The sequence below is a fragment of the Macrobrachium rosenbergii genome, chromosome 21, assembly GCF_040412425.1.
Source record: "Macrobrachium rosenbergii isolate ZJJX-2024 chromosome 21, ASM4041242v1, whole genome shotgun sequence".
Lineage (NCBI taxonomy): Eukaryota > Metazoa > Arthropoda > Malacostraca > Decapoda > Palaemonidae > Macrobrachium > Macrobrachium rosenbergii.
This window is the reverse complement of record NC_089761.1, coordinates 48,299,273-48,306,772: the sequence shown is the minus strand read 5'-3', so window position 1 is coordinate 48,306,772 and position 7,500 is coordinate 48,299,273. Positions and strand designations below refer to the sequence as shown.

Genomic DNA, 7,500 nt, shown 5'->3' with positions numbered 1-7,500 from the left:
TTCCTTCCTTTCTTTTATTCTTTCTTCGCTCAGGTGCGATGCGAGTGGGCTTGTCTCTGAATTATGGTGTTGTAGAGATTCTTTAAATGTTACCATTAAGTCTTTTTTTTTTTTCATCTCGTTATTGTAAGGTACTTCTCGTGTTGCAAGTTTTTTGCCCGCGTTTCAGTTCGACCTTTTTTTTTTTCTCGTCCTTAGTTTACGAGTTTTTGGGTATTACAAAAGAATTAGACGTATTGTTGTACGAGCGCGTATGCACACACACACACACACACACATATATATTTGTGTGTGTGTGTGTGCGCGCGTATGTACGTATATATGTAAGAAGGATGCTTATAGTTATGTGTTTATTTCTGCAAAGCTCAAAGATTATATAAAAATAATCGCCACAAACCAGTATATGGCAAATAAAAATAAAGTGTGCCATTGTATAATCACTAAACTAATTGTATAAATTAGCGGACACAAACATGACACGATATGCTGATCACCCTGGAAGCTAGCAACCCTAAAAAACGAGGCTAAGAAAAAGTACCAAGTCAATCACTGAAATAAAAAATAAAAAAACAATAATACAGATTATAATAAAAATAATTAAATTAAACTTGCGCCTGCGCCCCGCGTCAAAATGCAGCCCATTAAAAGCAGAGGGAACCCGGGAAAAAGAGTTAATAAAGAAGCGAGATTTATGGCTGGCATTCCGCCCCTTAACTATGAACAAGCAGGCATTTGGCGTGAGGATCGAGAACTTAGCTGTTAATGATGGTAGCGGCGATAATGGAGACATATCTCGGAGGGCATCCAATAATTAACGGGGGGGAAGTGACATCCTACATAGGATAGGATGCGTCGCAGTTGATAGCGCTAAGGGCGCGGTGCTCCCCTCCTCCCTTGACTCTATTTGGTAGGACGGGCAGGGATTGTTGTTGTTGTTGTTGTTGGTTGCAGTTGTATTATTTTGATTGTGTTCTGGTTGTAGGTTAATTATTAAAACAATATTTACTACTTTTATCATTGCAGCTGTTATTGTTTTTGTTGAAATTTTTTTCACAGTTTTTTCGATGCTTCCAGCGAATAATTTCTCTAAAGTTCTCTCCAGTGGTCTGGGCAGTTTTTTTTCAGTGCTTTTTTATGTATGTTTTTTATTCTTAGATTTATCTTTAGTTCATCTCCTATTTATTTATGGTGCCATATATATGTATATATAGACCCGTTTTCATTAGATTTATTCTTTTATTAACATGTAAAATATTTTTTTTATCCATTTTTCATTAACTATACTTAAATAATATAAATGTTTGAGGGGATATTACCTCGTCGAAGTCGTCCCGTTTTTCTTAATTTTGTTAATTTTCCTATATCTTTCCACCTTAGCAGCGGCCCACATCAGTCGACTAATAACCAGGTACCCATTTCAAAGCCTAGGTCAACAGAGGTATCCTGGAGTTTAAGGTAACTCATGCCATACTTTTCCTCGTCCGGTTCTGGTATCGAACTCGGAACTACTTTCTTGTGACACGAGCGCGCTATCACTTGCTCTACAAAAGAGAGAATAAAAAATAGATATCACTGCCGCTTTAGGTATGTTGCTAACGCAGTGTGGGGTCTAACAGGGGGTGAAAGACCCCTCCATCCACATGCAGCTGGGTATTGTGCCTCCCCAGGCTTGCTTAGGGCATGGGGGCACGTTGCGTACATGGCGATCGATACCCATGTTCCTTTCGTCTCCGGCCATGACATATGCGACCGCATCCGTGCTGGGGGAGATTTGCGGGTGGTCGGAGACAAGGGGAGAGAGAGAGAGAGAGAGAGAGAGAGAGAGAGAGAGAGAGAGAGAGAGATAAAATCAGATATCAAGAAATTGCCAAGACCAGAGAAAACTGGCTCAGGGAGGGTGAGATAGGTAATAAAAACCATTGTAGTAATAATACAGTAAGAAAAGAAATGGCGTTAAGTCGATCAGAGGAAACTGGCTTAGAGAGAGAGAGAGAGATTTTAAAAACTTATGAATAAACGATAAAATTAAATAAACTGCTTATTGAAGACAGATGGAAATGGCCCTGAGAGAGAGGGAGAGAGAGAGAGAGATTTAAAAACCTATGAATAAACGATAAAATTAAATAAATTGCTTATTGTAGACGGATGAAAATGACCCAGAGAGAGAGAGAGAGAGAGAGAGAGAGAGAGAGAGAGAGAGAGAGAGAGAGATTTAAAACCCTATGAATATTAAATCAATTGCTTATTGAAGATCAATAAAAAATGGCCCAGGGGATTAGAGAGAAAGATTGTGGAAAGCGAATATTTGGTATTGTCCAGGTATTATGGGTGCACTTAAAAAATTACCTCCGAAAGAGAGAGTGAGAGGGTCCCCACACAGAATAGTAGCAGTAAATCTTCCACGAGTTTTAGATGAACTATCCGTTCCCGGATATCATTCTTACTCTTGTCATTGGAGACTTGCGTGCGTGCTGCCATCTCTTGGTCAGAGTGATAATTGTTCCATGAATCTCAAAGCGAGAGCACCTTTTCCCTTCTCGAAGATAAATGGTCCATAAACCTCACATAGAAACGCCTGTGCTTAGGTGCATCCTAACCCCCTCCCCCCAGACCGCCCCCCCCCTCTCTCTCCCTACCTATCCGTGCAACATTACACAGGTTAAACACCTTCCCCCCTTCCCCTTCCCCCCCTACACTGACCAACTAGACACCTCTTTAAACTGAGCTTCGTCGTCGTAGCAGCAGCAGCGGCAGCACCTGGGGGGCACGCCCACATCTTCCTGGATCCGCCCAAGAAATCAGGTCCTTTTATCAGGCTTCGTTGTCCCGCCATTGGCGCCATGGACCCAAGAAAGGTGTTGCCGGGACGGCGCACAAAAAAAAAAAAAAGTAAGAGAAAGAAAGAAAGAAAAAAAGAGATTGTTGTTAACCTGCGTTTAATTCAATGCCACTTTTCTTATCTCGGCCCCAAATTTATATGCTTCTGGGAGGAGATTCGTTTGCGTCTTTCGGCTCTCTCTCTCTCTCTCTCTCTCTCTCTCTCTCTCTCTCTCTCTCTCTCTCTCTCTCTCTCTCTCTCCGGCTGAGACGAGGACGAAAGGAACGGGAAGAAGGAAAATAAAGAGAAATTTTATAAAGGGGCCTGGTCGTCCCGTGTAAGGAGAAGGTATTTAGAGAGAACAAATAGAAATTGCGAGTATCAATGCAGGGCTATTAGTGCCTTTTTTTTTTCAACATTACCCATTATCCCCCAACAGGGGGAAGTTCCGGAAAAAAGCAAGACATTGATAAAATCACACTCTAAAAGAAAACATTTCCGTATTTCGATGGATGTCACTACACACCAACATTTCAGATATTACAGTTTTTATGCATGAAGGGCAAATACATTGAAAAGTAGGCGCTGGTAGTACTTTTTTCTCATGTATAATCTTCTGAAGTAGTATTGCTGATTTTATTATCATAGCTTGTATAACTGCAGTGTTTTTATTCCAGTTATGCATAAATTACCTTTATAACTTGCATCCTACTTTGAAGGGTATGATCATTACATTTAAACTACATTAAACGATTTCATCTATGTTTGCTTATATTTTCTTCAGATATAAACATTTTGCAGATTATCTCCTGAGAGTGGGCACGTTCTGGTATGTCATTTTATTCAGTCAACTGTTTTATTCTTATGTGCATCTTTGACGAAATGCCTCGCCACTGAATACACAGAACACATTTTATTCATTATGTATACATGCTTGTGAATAATTTACTATATTACGTTAACGAATTTCTATATTTTAGCCATATGTGCATATTTGACGAATCATCCCATCATTAAATGTACAGTACCCAGTTAATGTATGAATGCTTCGGTACACATTTTATGAGTGAATGTATGAATGTTTATACATATTTAACTATTGATCACGATAACGAGAGGAAACCTTGACGATCAGATCTAAGAGATATACCTCTGGCTCCTTCCTGGTGAAGTCCAGCCTGTTTAGCAGCAGACGTCATGGTTGGTTTGTTCGCTACTTTATCTACTTCCATTTTGGGAGAAAACTCTCTCTCTCTCTCTCTCTCTCTCTCTCTCTCTCTCTCTCTCTCTCTCTCTCTCTCTCTCTCTCTCTCAGAAAAGCCTCTTCTGTCTTCCATCGTATTTCCTGCTTTGTTACACAACTTTCATAGATTGCATCAGATTTATTTTTTATTTTTTTATTTTAATGTAATTACGTTTCGCTTTACTTTGTTTGTTTTGTTTGTTAATTAAGTTGTTAATAACGTGTTTGTAAGTGATAATTTAATGACTTTTTATAATGTACTTTTCAGTACTGTAAGTTTTTGTAGCTGACATATCCACTCATTTCTTATATATTATCCAAGTTTCATATTTTTTTCTGAATGGTGTTTTTTCCTTCAATTAATAGAGAACGTTGTTCTCAATTTGAAATCAGCATTGCTGAATTATTATTATTATTATTATTATTATTATTATTATTATTATTATTATTATTATTATTATTATTATTATTATTACTTCAAAAGGCTTGACAATTAGGCTTCCACAGAATGGTATAACCCATGTGGGAGAAAATTGGGGTTGAAGGTGAATCAGCTAATATGTAAACACATAAATAGTTGAGGAGAAATAAGGAAATTTATGATGACTGTGAACAGTAAGATTTACTGTTGTTCACAGTCAGAAAAAATTACCATACCTTTCCATTTGCTATAGTCCTAAAGTTTAATCATTTTAACTTGCTAATGTGTTCATTTTTTTTCTTTGTCGTGCCAAAGTCCTTAACACGTATTTACTAAGTTTTGTGTTATTACGCATCCTTTTCGTTTTAAATTTAACCTAGATGGTCATCTTCGTCTTAGGTAGCAGTAATATTGAGATATCATCGTTTTTAATGTTATATTTTCATTTAGGTATGTAACGATATCATTTTAAATCGTATCGAAACTAAAACTATGATCAAACTATGACTATCATTATAGATTTACCTATTCCTTTATAAGCCAGTCTCTCTCTCTCTCCCCCCTTTTCAATACTTCTAGCACGTGCTCAGCCACCCCTCCCCGTGAAGGAGGGGACGGGAGAGAGAGAGAGTGAGAGTGAGAGGGTTCGAGGGGAGATGAGAGAAGGGGGGGAGGGAGGGGGAATCCTGCAGCATCCCTCTGTGGCTGATGAGGGCAGGGGGCATCTGAGTTCTACAATTGGTCTCTTGAGCGAGTGTCTATACCCGTCATACCCTGCCTTGCTGCCATGTGGTGAGCACCTCGCTCGCTCCCTCGCGCGATTCCGTGTATGTGTGGATGTTTGTAGAGACCTTCGTGTTTGTTTAAGCGTTTGTTTGTGCCGTTTAACTTGATGAAGGATAAAGATCAATCGTGCATATGTAATGAGAGACTTTTTTTGTGTAGTGTAAAGGTGTTAAATCTGGTCGATTAGTGAGTTTTTCTAAGATGCTGTTTTGATTGTATTGGTCGTCCGCTGTCGGTGGGAAAATTTGCAGACTTAATTCTTCTGAAAGGTGAGGGTAGTTTTTAAAGAAGTTTTAAAGGCAGGTATTTGTTTGTATAAGCTATAAGTATGTATAATATAGGAGCATGGCATTGGCTGTTGTCTTGATTTTCTTAGGAACCCTGCATTATGAAATATAGAAAGATATATATATATATATATATATATATATATATATATATATATATATATATATATGTGTGTGTGTATATATATGTGTATATATATATATATATATATATATATATATATATATATATATATATATATATATATATATATATATTGCAGACATAATCAGAATAGTTACCAACAATTTTTATGACGTTTCCTTTTGTTAGTATAAAGCCTCTGATGAATATTGATTTTTTATCTCAGTTTCCCATCTTTGATGTAAAAGAGAGAGGATAGAAAGAAAAATTTTTGCAGGTTAAGTTTCTACTGGAGTTTCGCATTTGTAAACTCAAAGTGAGAGAGGGGTCCTGTTGCAAAATTTTACGCGTTACAGATCTGTATATGGCAATACCCTCGAAAGTGAGAATTATTTGTTCTATAAAAATATTTCTCCAGCTATTACTTGCATACAGGTCATGGAAATACAAAATCAAGTGTGAGGCTTTATAGACAACAGTGAATATGTTTGAATTCAGATATTTAGTCGTGTTGAGACCTTGCCTTCAAACACGTGTGTATATGTCTGTCTGTATTAGGCGCTGAATATCATTTTACAATTTGCCATCCACTCGATATCATGAAACGCCATTGAATATAAACAGGTGCACCATATGTTTCCCTTTAAGGCATTGCAACTGTACATGAAGACATCATTTTTGTCTTCAAGGTCACCTGTGCACGTACCCCCGACACAGAGGTTCCTCTGTGCCTTGAGTGGGCACACACTCACAGGAGGGACCTTGTTGCTGGATTCTGGATTATTTTTCTTTATTTTGTATTTTTTTAAAGTCTATTAAAAGCAGCATTTGGTGCGTCTACTTCTTTCGATGAGTGCGATTTGCCACATTCAGAATGCTAGTTCCTTTAGTTTGTGCTTTTGATAGGACAGTGGATGAGATTTATTTTATTATATGTTACAGCTAGTGTTGAAGTTGACTCCTTAAATATTTTGGGTTATTTTCACCAACTATTGGTTGGATAAAAGAAGCAGATAAACTGAAACTTGGAGACAAAACATCAACACTGAGAGAGAGAGACAAAATATCAACACTGAGAGAGAGAGAGAGAGAGAGAGAGAGAGAGAGAGAGAGAGAGAGAGAGAGAGAGAGAGAGAGAGAATAATGGGTCAGTTTTCCCTAATCCCGGTGATAAAAGTGACACACCTGTGGAAAACCTATACCTCTAAAGTACTGCACACACACCCGTAAACCGATCCCACATCTGAGGCAGTAAAATGTACCTTACCACCTTTATCCTTTGGCCGGTGGCCTCCGAGACTTAAATGAAATAACAAAAATAAACCAGATAAAATCGAGAAGAGGTAAGAAATCAGATAATGGAAAGTGTTAGGTGGAGGAATTCCCATCTGAAACTGCCATCAAGATTCCTCGGGTATTAGGGATGGATGAAAGTGAACCGATCGGTTTACGAAAGGCTTTGGGGGATGCTCAGTCTCGGACTCTGAGATGGAATCTTTGTCTGTTGGGATGCTGTGATTAGAATGGAGTGTGGTGTGATAATGTGTAATTGAGTATGTATGTATAATTATATATATATATAAATACTATATATATATATATATATATATATATATATATATATATATATATATATATATATATATATATATATATGTATAAATGGGTAAATAGATGGATAGATAATATAAATACAGTATATATTATATATAGAAAGATAGATAATATATAGATGGATAAATAGATGATGTATATACTCTATATATATATATATATATATATATATATATATATATATATATATATATATATATATTTGTG

At 37.1% G+C, this 7,500-nt stretch overlaps 1 protein-coding gene across 6 annotated transcripts in view; it reads left to right on the top strand.

Moving 5' to 3' along the window:
- Positions 1-7,500, top strand: part of LOC136850167 (semaphorin 5c-like) — a 252,704-nt gene that overhangs the window by 178,768 nt on the left and 66,436 nt on the right. The window contains exon 1 of one of the 6 annotated variants that reach the window (XM_067123788.1): positions 5,212-5,537. The exons of 4 other annotated variants lie outside the window; for them this stretch is intronic. The gene's annotated coding sequence lies outside the window, so the exon portion shown is untranslated. Of the gene's footprint in view, positions 1-5,211; positions 5,538-7,500 lie in introns of those variants that run through there. One more of the 6 variants, XM_067123791.1, reaches the window with a different exon arrangement.